Source organism: Capra hircus, chromosome 14 (assembly GCF_001704415.2).
Source record: "Capra hircus breed San Clemente chromosome 14, ASM170441v1, whole genome shotgun sequence".
Classification (NCBI taxonomy): Eukaryota; Metazoa; Chordata; class Mammalia; order Artiodactyla; family Bovidae; genus Capra; species Capra hircus.
Genome location: NC_030821.1, coordinates 39694462 through 39706503, shown reverse-complemented (window position 1 = coordinate 39706503; position 12042 = coordinate 39694462).

Below are 12042 nucleotides of genomic sequence, written 5' to 3'. Positions count from 1 at the left end.
ACGTAACTACTGGAAAAACTATAGCTTTGACTAGATGGACCTTTGTTGGCCCATTGAATACAGAGTTCCAAAGAATAGCAAGGAGAGATAAGAAAGCCTTTCTAAGTGATCAATGCAAAGAAATGAAGAAAACAATAGAATGGGAAAGACTAGAGATCTCTTCAAGAAACTTAGAGATACTAAGGGACTATTTCATGAAAAGCTGAGCACAATAAAAGACAGAAATGTATGGACCTAACAGAAGCAGAAGATATTAATAAGAGGTGGCAAGAATACACAGAAGAACTATACAAAAAAGATTTTCATGACCTAGATAACTGTGATGGTGTGATCCCTCACCTAGAGCCAGACATCCTGGAATGCAAAATCAAGTGGGCTTTAGGAAGCATCCCTACGAACAAAGTTAGTGGAGGTGATGGAATTCCAGTTGAGCTGTTTCAAATCCTGAAAGATGATGCTGTGAAAGTGCTGCACTCAATATGCCAACAAATTTGGAAAACTCAGCAGGGGCCACAGGACTGGAAAAGGTCAGTTTTCATTCCAATCCCAAAGAAAGGCAATGCCAAAGAATGTTCAAACTACCACACAATTGCACTCATCTCACACGCTAGCAAAGCAACACTCAAAATTCTCCAAGCCAGGCTTCAGGAGTATGTGAACTGTGAACTTCCAGATGTTCAAGCTGGATTTAGAAAAGGCAGAGGAACCAGACATCAAATTGCCAACATCCAATAGATCATTGAAAAAGCAAGAGAGTTCCAGAAAAACTTCTACTTTTGCTTTATTGACTATGCCAAAGCCTCTGACTGTGTGGTCACAACAAATTGTGGAAAATTCTGAAAGAGATGGGAATACCAGACCACCTGACCTGCCTCCTGAGAAACCTGTATACAGGTCAAATCTGATTAACCAGGTTAGAACTGGACATGGAACAACAGACTGGTTCCAAATCAGGAAAGGAGTACGTCAAGGCTGTGTATTGTCACCCTGTTTATTTAACTTATATGCAGAATACATCACGAGAAATGCTGGGCTGGAGGAAGCACAAGCTGGAATCAAGATTGCTGGGAGAAATATCAATAATCTCATATATGCAGATGACACCACCTTTGTGGCAGAAAGTGAAAAGGAGCTAAAGAGCCTCTTGATGAAAGTGAAAAAGAAGAGTGAAAAAGTTGGCTTAAAGCTCAACATTCAGAAAACTAAGATAATGGCATCCAGTCCCATCACTTCATAGGAAATAGATGGGGAAACTGTGGAAGCAGTGTCAGACTTTATTTTTGGGGGGCTCCAAAATCACTGCAGATGGTGACTTCAGCCATGAAATTAAAAGACACTTACTCCTTGGAAGGAAAGTTATGACCAACCTAGAGAGCATATTAAAAAGTAGAGACATTACTTTGCCAACAAAGGTCTATCTAGTCAAGGCTATGGTTTTTCCATTAGTCATGTATGGATGTGAGAGTTGGACTGTGAAGAAGGCTGAGTGCCAAAGAATTGATGCTTTTGAACTGTGGTGTTGGAGAAGACTCTTGAGAGTCCCTTGGACTGCAAGGAGATCCAACCAGTCCATTCTAACCGAGATCAGTCCTGGGTGATCATTGGAAGGACTGATGTTAAAGCTGAAACTCCAATACTTTGGCCACCTCATGGGAAGAGTTGACTCATTGGAAAAGACTCTGATGCTGGGAGGGATTGGGGGCAGGAGGAGAAGGGGATGACAGAGGATGAAATGGCTGGATGACACCACGGACTCGATGGACGTGAGTCTGAGTGAACTCTGGGAGTTGATGATGGACAGGGAGGCCTGGCATGCTGCGATTAATGGGGTCGCAAAGAGTAGAACACGACTGAACGACTGAACTGAACTGATCGAGAACACTTACTAACATTAAAATAACAAATATGGTAAGATATTGCTGGGTGACTAGAGCTGCTTCTGAAAAAGTAAGTGTAGGTATGATACGGAGGAAGGGTGCCGAAGCCTTGAACAGTGAGGGGACGACAGTGTAACTGTAGAATAAATGCAAAAAAGGCTGTTTGTTTTCTGCTCTGGTTTAATTCCCATCTTGGAGTGCAGCTTCCATACCTTGGAAGGGAACCTTAGCTCATTAGCTAAAGATAAAATTAATCTGGATAGACAGTTGTAGGGTGATAGCAAGCTAACATCTCCTTCAACAGACCATATTATCATTTTGGACAAAATAGGGAAAGGTATTCCTTTCTTCTGAAAAAATGTATTGAATTAGTAGATCATTTATTTTTCAAGAATAACAATTATAACATGAAATCATTGTCTATACATTATGCAAATCAAAACATTAAGATTGTGTAGATAATTCAAACTTTTGATTGGAACAGTTAGAAAGTCAAAGTCACTAAGATATCATTTTTACAAAATAGTTAAATGTATTGCTCTCAGAGAAATAAAATTTATTACTGTACTTTATTTCCTAGCTCCAATATCTTGCTTTTGATAGAAATTATCATTGGACTTAACAGACTTTCTTTTGGCATTGTAGGTGATGCTTGATGATTTATTACTTTGAGAAACTACATTTTATTTTGTTTATAATGCTGTCTTGACCCAGTTTGGGGCCTCCCAGTTTGCACTGATGGTAAAGAATTTACCTGCCAAGCCAGGAGACGCAAGAGACGTAGGTTCAACCTCTGTTTTGAGAAGATCCTCTGGAATAGGAAATGGCAACCCAATCCGATATTCTCGCCTGGAAAATTCTACGGGCAAAGGAGCCTGGTGGGCTGCAGTCCATGATGTCACGAAAAGTCGGACATAACAAACTAGCAGGGGAATATTCTATTCGCCAGAGGCCAGTGAGAATATTTAAATTAGCCTATACTAAGCCTGCTTACCCTACTTTGCCTTTCCTTCACTTTGATTCAGAAACTGCCGTAAAGGATCTTTCTTGAAGTTCCTCTCCGCCCCCTCACCTCTTACCTCCCACCCCTCACCCCCAAGCTCTGTCTCACGACAGATCCTTGTGTGTTCCCTCAGAGGTCCTTCCTGACACCATATTTCAAAGCTGCAAACGTCTTTCTACTTTCTCTCCCGTGAACTCTGTCTGGTTTTACCATACCTCATCCAAGATAATATGATTTAAAAAGCTGTCAACTCACATTGACAAAAAAAATAAATCTGCCCTTAGAACTACAGGAGTATTCAAAAATACCTGTGGTAATTTTCTTCCTGAAATTGGAATGTCATGTTCTAAAGGAGTCATCCTGGATTTCAGAAAAACTGTCTAAAGCTTTACTTATGCTACCACTGAAGAAGCTAGCTTAAAACTCAATATTCAAAAAACTAAGATCATGGTATTCATTTCCATCACTTCATGGCAAATAGATGGGGGAAAAATGGAAACAGTTGCAGATTTTAAATTCTTGGGCTCCAAAAATCACTGCAGATGGTAACTGCAGTTATGAAGTTAAAAGATGCTTGCTCCTTGGAAGAAAAGTTATGACAGTTATGAAAACCTGGACAGCATATTAAAAAACAGAAACATCATTTTGCCAACAAAGGTTCCTATAGTCAAGGCTATAGCTTTTCCAGTAGGCATGAGCAGATATGAGAGTTGGATCATAAAGAAAGCTGAGCACTGAATAATTGATGCTATCAAAATGTGGTACTGGAGAAGACTCTTGAGAGTCCCTTGGACTGCAAGATCAAACTAGTCAATCCTAAAGAAAATCAATCCTGAATATTCATTGGAAGGACTGATGCTGAAAGTGAAGCTCCAATACTCTGGCCACCTGATGCGAAGAGCTGACTCACTGGAAAACACCCTAATGCTGGGAAAGATTGAGGGCAGGAGAAGAAGGGAATGACAGAGAATGAGATGATTGGATGTCTTCACCAACTCGATGGACATGAGTTTAAGCAAAATCTGGGAGATACTGAAGGACAGGGAAGCCTAGCATGCTGCAGTCCACGGGGTCGCATGCTGCAGTCCATGGGGTCGCAGAGTCGGACGTGACTTAGTAACTGAACAGCAACATTCATCCACTGATGTCTTAATAACTTAACACTTCTTACTAATTTTATCAGTCCATCTGATGGGTCACCATCATATACAGCATATGTAATTTAAAGAATTGTGATGAACATCTAGAATGCTAAAAGTTCAAGCTATACATTTGGTACTACATGTTTTATAAAAATATAGAAAACAATAGGTTTTGAAATTTAGTTTGGGGTCATAGGTAGGCTGATCATGCAATTTTAGTCAAAACTGGTTGCTTTCCTCCTTTTTCTAAAATTTTCTGCACATGAAGAAATTGACAACAATAGCCAGTGACAGCAACTTCTTTTGTTGTTGTTTAGTCACTAAGTTGGAGCTTCCCTGGTGGCTCAGATGGCAAAGCATCTGCCTGCAATGTGGGAGACCGGGTTCGATCCCTGGGTTAGGAAGATCTCCTGGAGAAGGAAATGGCAACCCACTCCAGTATTCTAGCCTGGAGAATTCCGCAGACGGAGGAGCCTAGTAGGCTACAGTCCACGGGGTTGCAAAGAGTCGGACATGATTGAGTGACTTCACTTTCTTTGTGTCCAACTTCTCAAGTTTGCTCAAACTCATGTCCATTGAGTTGGCAACTTCTTTAGCATCAATAAAAGATATTTTCTTATTTGTTGCTTTATTTTATTTTTCAAATAGTTTCTTTCTTATTTTTATTAATTGATATAATAAAAAGTATATTTGCTTTACAATGGTTTGTTAGTTTCTGCTGTACAGCAAAGTGGATCAGTTATATATGTATATATATCTACTTCTTTTTAGATACTCTTCTCGTTTAGGTCACACAGAGCACTGAGTAGTTCCCTGTGCTATACAGTAAGTTAACATTAGATATCCATCCACCTATAGTAATACATATGTCAATCCTAGTCTCCCAATTCATCTCACCCCTTCTTCCCCCCTTGGTACCCAGAAGTTGTTGTTGTTGTTTTTCCTACATCTGTGTCTCTATTTCTGCCTTGCAAATAAGTTCATCCATAACATTTTTCTAGATTTCACATATAAGCAATATTATATGATATTTGTCTTTCTCTTCCTGACTGAAATAATTCCTTAATGTCTTTGATACTTTAAAAAAAAAGCATTTATTTATTTTTGGTTGTGCTGAGACTTCATTGCCACATCCTGATTTCTCTAGTTGGGGTAAGTGAAAGCTACTCTCTTTTGTGGGTATCAAACCTGTGTCTCCTGCATTGGCAGATGGATTCTTAACCACTGGACCACCAAGGAAGACCTCTCTTTGCTACTTCTAAGGACATTATAAAATTGAGCTTTAGTTTCTGCAATATTTTGCTTAAAACATTACTATTAAAAGAATCATGCCAAATGAATCATAATGTATGCCTTTGGTTTAGCTTCTGTACTGCCTATGTTTATTAAGATAGTCAACAATTTCCAAGCGATACTACACTGATTGAATTCTATAGTGTTAAGGATCGATTCAGTTTTTTTTTTTAATTCAGTTTTTTTTCCATTATGTACTTAACAATGTTTTGAAGCTAAAAAATAGTTTTATAAATAACAGATATTTTATAAAAACAATAAATTAATTATTTTGCTACATTATTTACTACAATTTAAAGAATGAACAGAAGAAATAGTAAGATGCTGTTTTGAAGTTTTTCAATGGAAACCGATATTACCATGCATATTTGCAGTGCTGGTCTATCCTTAGCCCTTCAAATAATTTGTGTTTAAGTTTAGTGTGGCTCAGATGGTAAAGAATCTACAAGGAATACAAGAGATCCAGGTTCAATCCCTGGGTCAGCAAGGTCCTCTGGAAGAGAGAATGGCAACCTATTCCAGTACTCTTGCCTGAAGAATTCCATGGACAGAAGAGCCTGATGGGCTATAGTTCATGGGGTCACAAATAGTCAGACACAACTGAATGACTGACACTTGGACTTGGATTTCAGAATTTTAAGTAGTAAACTAAAAATATCTCTAGTTCTTCTCAAATGATTACTGTGAAATCTCTGAGTTGCATGCTTTAAAAGAATAAATTTAATAGTATGTGAATTATATTTAAATAAAGTTGTTATTTGGAAAAAAAATTCAAAATGTGTTCATTATATAAAGAAATATCTGTATTTGAAAGCCGACGGATCTTTTTTTTTTTTTTTTTAGTTTACTGAATATTGAGTTTTGTTTTTTTGTTTTGTTTTTTTTTTTAATTTTTAATTTTTTTTTTAATTTTAAAATCTTTAATTCGATCTTATAATAGTTGTCTGTTCTACATGATCCATATCAAGTCTTTATCTTAAAAAAATTAACAGTATTTCTACTTTTTATAAAATTGTTTCAGTGGTTGCATCTACTATAATTTTGATTACTTCTGAAAAGTTTTATTTTCTTAAATAATGTGTGACAATCTTTTGGTGTTGATGTTTGATTTCTGCAGAACTGTTCAATGACCTACTATCAATTTTCTACTATAGTTTTTGCCAAATAAAGGCAATTCTCATTATCTTATTCATAAAATTTCATGAATAATCATCAGAATGTCAAACATTAATATGCCAAAACTGAATTACACACATTTAATGATGGTATGCCAATGTTTGTTATATTCATATAGTCTATTCTTCAACATTTCTAGTGTATGTTTTCCAAATTAAATTTCTATATGAGTATATAGTATTTATTGTTGATGTTCATTTCATTCTCCTTGTATTTACTTAGTGTATATGATAAATGCTGCCAAGTTTTGTACTACTTCTCATTTTTCAGTAGTTTTGTATTCCTTCAGAGAAAAATTACAGAATAGCTTGTAATTGAATAAAATAATCTGATTATTACTGATTAATTTGACTACTTGGAATAATTCATGTAAAAAGAATTCCAGAATTTCTTTCTGTAATGTTTTTCTGAAGTGTAAATTTTGTACTTTAAATTTTCAGTAAAACTGTAACATTGAACAATATTTGAATCACACAACTATATACTTGGAGCAGCAGGAAGAATATTCAATTTAGCCAATTCTTCTACTTTGTCTCATGCTAGATTTTCATAATCAAAAAGCATTTGTTAGTATTTGTCAAGGAAGTAAACTTCTTTGAAAAGTAATCTCACCTCCTTTTCCTTCATCAGTGACCTATCTTCATTATCTTCAATATATTCGATAACAGTTTGCAGCTCTTAAATATTTTTCCTTTCCTGGTGTTCTATCTATTCTCTCCAAATATTCACTGATTTTATATCCTAATAGTTTTGGATCCTATTTACTGATTCTAAGCATTTTTTTCTTCTTTTTCTTTCTGGTGAAAGTTGTCGGGGGGCACATGACATTTTCTCTAGTATTGAAATAAAGTTTTTCAAAAAATACCATCCTGACCTAGTTTTGAGGTCTTGGCTAGAGGCTAGTCAGTTCTTCATTTTAAGTCCACACTCCCAACAACCTCAGTTATTGGGCTCTCCACCATGCATCTACCCATATCACTCCAGGGCCAGGGTGATTCAGCTAAGGTTAAATAAGGATAGCTGCTTTTCCTTAGGAATCCAGGAAGTTATTAAAATTAATGAATCCACAGAGAACCTACAAATCCTAGCTAACATCACTCACTTGCAATATATAAGCCACCTCTTACAACTCCACTTGCATTTACTCTGCCCTGGTGTGCAATCCACTGACAGCCTTTGCTTGTTTGGAGCTATAAATAACACAGTTTTGTCTTTCATCCTTCCAAATACACTATGTTATGTTCCACCATCAAAACAATTTGTATAGGATGGAACTGTAGCTACTTTAACAAGTGTACTTTACCAAGATGGCATTTTTAAAGATACTGGCCAATCAGTATATCAGTTACAGTTCCATCTTCTTCTGTGAAGGTTCCTTTTATTTTATATGTTGTCAAATCAGCAAAATCTTTCTTACATTAAGCTTTGCTCTTTTCTATATTTTGAAATAGAATACCTTAAACACCCCAGTTAAGACATTTTACCATTATAGACTAAAAAAAAATTGTAAAGCATATATAAATAATTTGTTTGGGGGACTGATTAGTTTTAAAGATATTTTAAAAGTCAAAACAATAAAGACAACTATAATGTCTGTAGTGCCCTTTACTGTGGAATTCTTGTGTCATGTGTAGCCTGAGAAACCAGACGAAGCAGTCCTGTAGAGAGGTATGATTCAAGGTGATTTTGTGGTCTTTTCTCTTCCCCTCTTTTTGAATTCATCATGACTGACATACACAAAGTGCTTTATTAACATGCATCATTAGATATAATAACACTGATCCCAAGGGAATTGTAAGTTAACCAGGTCTAAACCAAAGACACCTGGGAAAAATAATGAAGTAAACAAGAACAAGAATTTGAGGAACTGATAGCAAAATTTGCATAGAAAGCTAAAGAACCAAAATAGGCAAAACACAACTGAAAAACAAAGAAATACTTCCCCTGCTAGGTATCAGGGCTTATTACAAAGCTACAGTATTTATGATAAAATAATACTGGTACAGCAATAGAAAACTGCTCATTATGGAGATTAGACAGCCCAGAATAAGGCCTATGCATATAGATAACTATATTATATGATATTAGAGAACCCAAAATAAGATCCATATATATAAAGAAGAGAAGCAAAAGGCAAAGGAGAAAAGTAAACATATACCCATATGAATGCAGAGTTCCAAAGAATAGGAAGGAGAGGATAGGAAGGATATATATATATCATATATATCTTCCACATATGATATTATACATGATTCATGTTGATGTATGGCAAAACCAATACAATATTGTAAAGTAATTAACTTCCAATTAAAATAAATAAATTTATATTTTTAAAAAATTTTAAAAAAAGAAAGACTTCCAAAGTGAAAAATGCAAAGAAATAGAAGGAAACAATAGAATGGGAGAGACTAGAGATTTCTTCAAGAAAATTTGAGATACCAAGGGAACATTTCATGCAAAGCTGAGCACAATAGAGAAAAGAAATGGTATAGACCTAACAGAAGCAGCAGATTTTAAGAAGAGGTAGCAAGAATACACAAAAGAACTATACAAGAAAATCTTCATGACCCAGATAACTATGATGGTGTGATCACTCACCTAGAGCCAGACATCCTGGAATGTGACACCAAGTGGGCCTTAAGAAGCATCACTATGAACAAAGCTAGTGGAGGTGATAGAATTCCAGGTGAGTATTTCAAATCCTAAATGATGATACTGTGCAAGTGCTGCACTGAATATGCCAGCAAATCCGGAAAACTCAGCAGTGGACACAGGACTGGAAAAGTTCTGTTTTCATTCCACTCCCAAAGAAGGGCATTGCCAAAGAATGTTCAAACTACCACACAGTTGCATTCATTTCACATGCTAGCAAAGTAATGCTCAAAATTCTCCAAGCTAGGCTTCAGCAGTACATGAACAGAAAACTTCCAGATGTACAAGCTGGATTTAGAAAAGGCAGAGGAAACAGAGATCAAAACTGTCAACATCCATTAGATCATAGAAAAAGCAAGAAAATTCCAGAAAAAAATCTACTTCTGCTTTATTGACTATGCTACAGCATTTGGCTATGTGGATCACAATCAACAGTGGAAAATTCTTAAAGATATGGGAATAACAGACCACCTTACCCACTTCCTACAAAGCATGCATGCTAAGCAGGTCAAGAAGCAACAGTTAAAAGCCAGACATGGAACAATAGACTGGTTCCAAATCGGGAAAGGAGTACCTCAAGGCTGTATATTGTCACCCTGCTTATTTAACTTATGCAGAGTACATTATGAGAAATGCTGGGCTGGATGAAGTGCAAGCAGGAATCAAGATTGCCGGGAGTAATATTAACAACCTCAAATACGCAGATGACACCACCCTTATGGCAGAAAGCAAAGAGGAACTAAAGAGCCTCTTATGAACTTGAAAGAGAAGAGTGAAAAAGCTGACTTAAAAACTCAACACTCAAAAAGTAAGATTATGACATCCAATTTCATTACTTCATGGCAAATAGATGGGGAAACATTGGAAACAGTGACAAACTTTATTTTCTTGGGCTCTGAAACCATTGCAAATGGTGACTGCAGCCATGAAACTAAAAGATATTTGCTCCTTGGAAGAAAAGCTATGACCAACCTAGACAGCATACTAAAAAGCACTGACATTACTTTGCTGACAAAGTTCATCTAGTCAAAGCTATGGTTTTTCCAGTAGTCATGTAAGGATGTGAGAGTTGAACTATAAAGAAGGCTGAGTGCCAAGGAATTGATCCTTTCAAACTACGGGGTTGGAGAAGACTCTGGAGAGTCCCTGAGACAGCAAGGAGATCAAACCAGTTAATCCTACAGGAAATCAACCATGAATATTCTTTGAAAGGACTGATGCTGAAGCTGAAGCTCCAATACTTTGGCCACCTGATGCGAAGAACCAATCCATTAGAAAAAATCCTGATCCTGGGAAAGACTGAAGGCAGGAGAAGAAGGGGAGGACATAGGACTAGATGGTTGGATGGCATCACTGGATCAATGGACATAAGTTTGAGCAAGCTCCAGGAGATAATGAAGGACAGGGATGCCTTGTGTGCTGAGCTACTAAACAACAATATATAGACAGGGCTTTTCTGGCAGCTCAGTAAGTAACGAATCTGCCTGCAATGCAGGAAACCTGGGCTTGATCCCCTGGTTGGGAAGATCCCCTGGAGAAGGAAATGGCCACCCACACCAGTATTCTTATCTAGGAAATCACATCTCTGGTTCCTTATGATTATGTTCATTTCATTTCAGTTCAGTCATTCAGTCATGTCCAACTCTTTGAAACCCCATGAATCGCAGCACGCCAGGCCTCCCTGTCCATCACCTACTCCTGGAGTTCACTCAGACTCATGTCCATCAAGTCAGTGATGCCATCCAGCCATCTCATCTTCTGTTCCCTTTTCCTCCTGCCCCCAATCCCTCCCAGCATCAGAGTCTTTTCCAATGAGTCAACTCTTCCCATGAGGTGGCCAAAGTATTGGAGTTTCAGCTTTAGCATCAGTCCATCCAAAGAACACCCAGGACTGATCTCTTTTAGAATGGACTGGTTGGATCTCCTTGCAGTCCAAGGGACTCTCAAGAGTCTTCTCCAACACCACAGTTCAAAACCATCAATTCTTCGGCACTCAGCTTTCTTCATAGTCCAACTCTCACATCCATTCATGACTACTGGAAAAACCATAGCCTTGACTAGATGGACCTTTGTTGGCAAAGTAATGTCTCTGCTTTTTAATATGCTATCTAGGTTGGTCATAACTTTTCTTCCAAGGAGTAAGTGTCTTTTAATTTCATGGCTGCAATAACCATCTGCAGTCATTTTGGAGCCCCCAAAGCCTGACACTGCTTCCACTGTTTCCCCATCTATTTCCTATGAAGTGATGGGACTGGATGCCATGATCTTCGTTTTCTGAATGTTGAGCTTTAAGCCAACTTTTTCACTCTCCTCTTTCACTTTTATCAAGAGGCTTTTTAGTTCCACTTCACTTTCTGCCATAAAGGTGGTGTCATCTGCATGTCTGAGGTTACTAATATTTCTCCGGCAATCTTAATTCCAGCTTGTACTTCTTCCAGCCCAGTGTTTCTCATGCTGTATTCTGCATATAAGTTAAATGATCAGGGTGACAACATATAGCCTTGACGTACTCCTTTTTCTATTTGGAACCAGTCTGTTGTTCCATGTCTAATTCTAACTGTTGCTTCCTGACCTGCATATAGGTTTCTCAAGAGGCAGGTCAGGTGGTCTGGTTATGTTCAGTTCAGTTCAGTCGCTCAGTTGTGTCCGACTCTTTGCTACCCCATGAATCACAGCACGCCAGGCCTCCCTGTCCATCACCAACTCCTGGAGTTCACTCAGACTCACATACATTGAGTTAGTGATGCCATCCAGCCATCTCATCCTCTGTCGTCCTCATCTCCTCCTGCCCCCAATGCCTCCCAGCGTCAAAGTCTTTTCCAATGAGTCAACTCTGAGCATGAGGTGGCCAAAGTACTGGAGTTTCAGCTTTAGCATCATTCCTTCCCCTGTGGCTCAG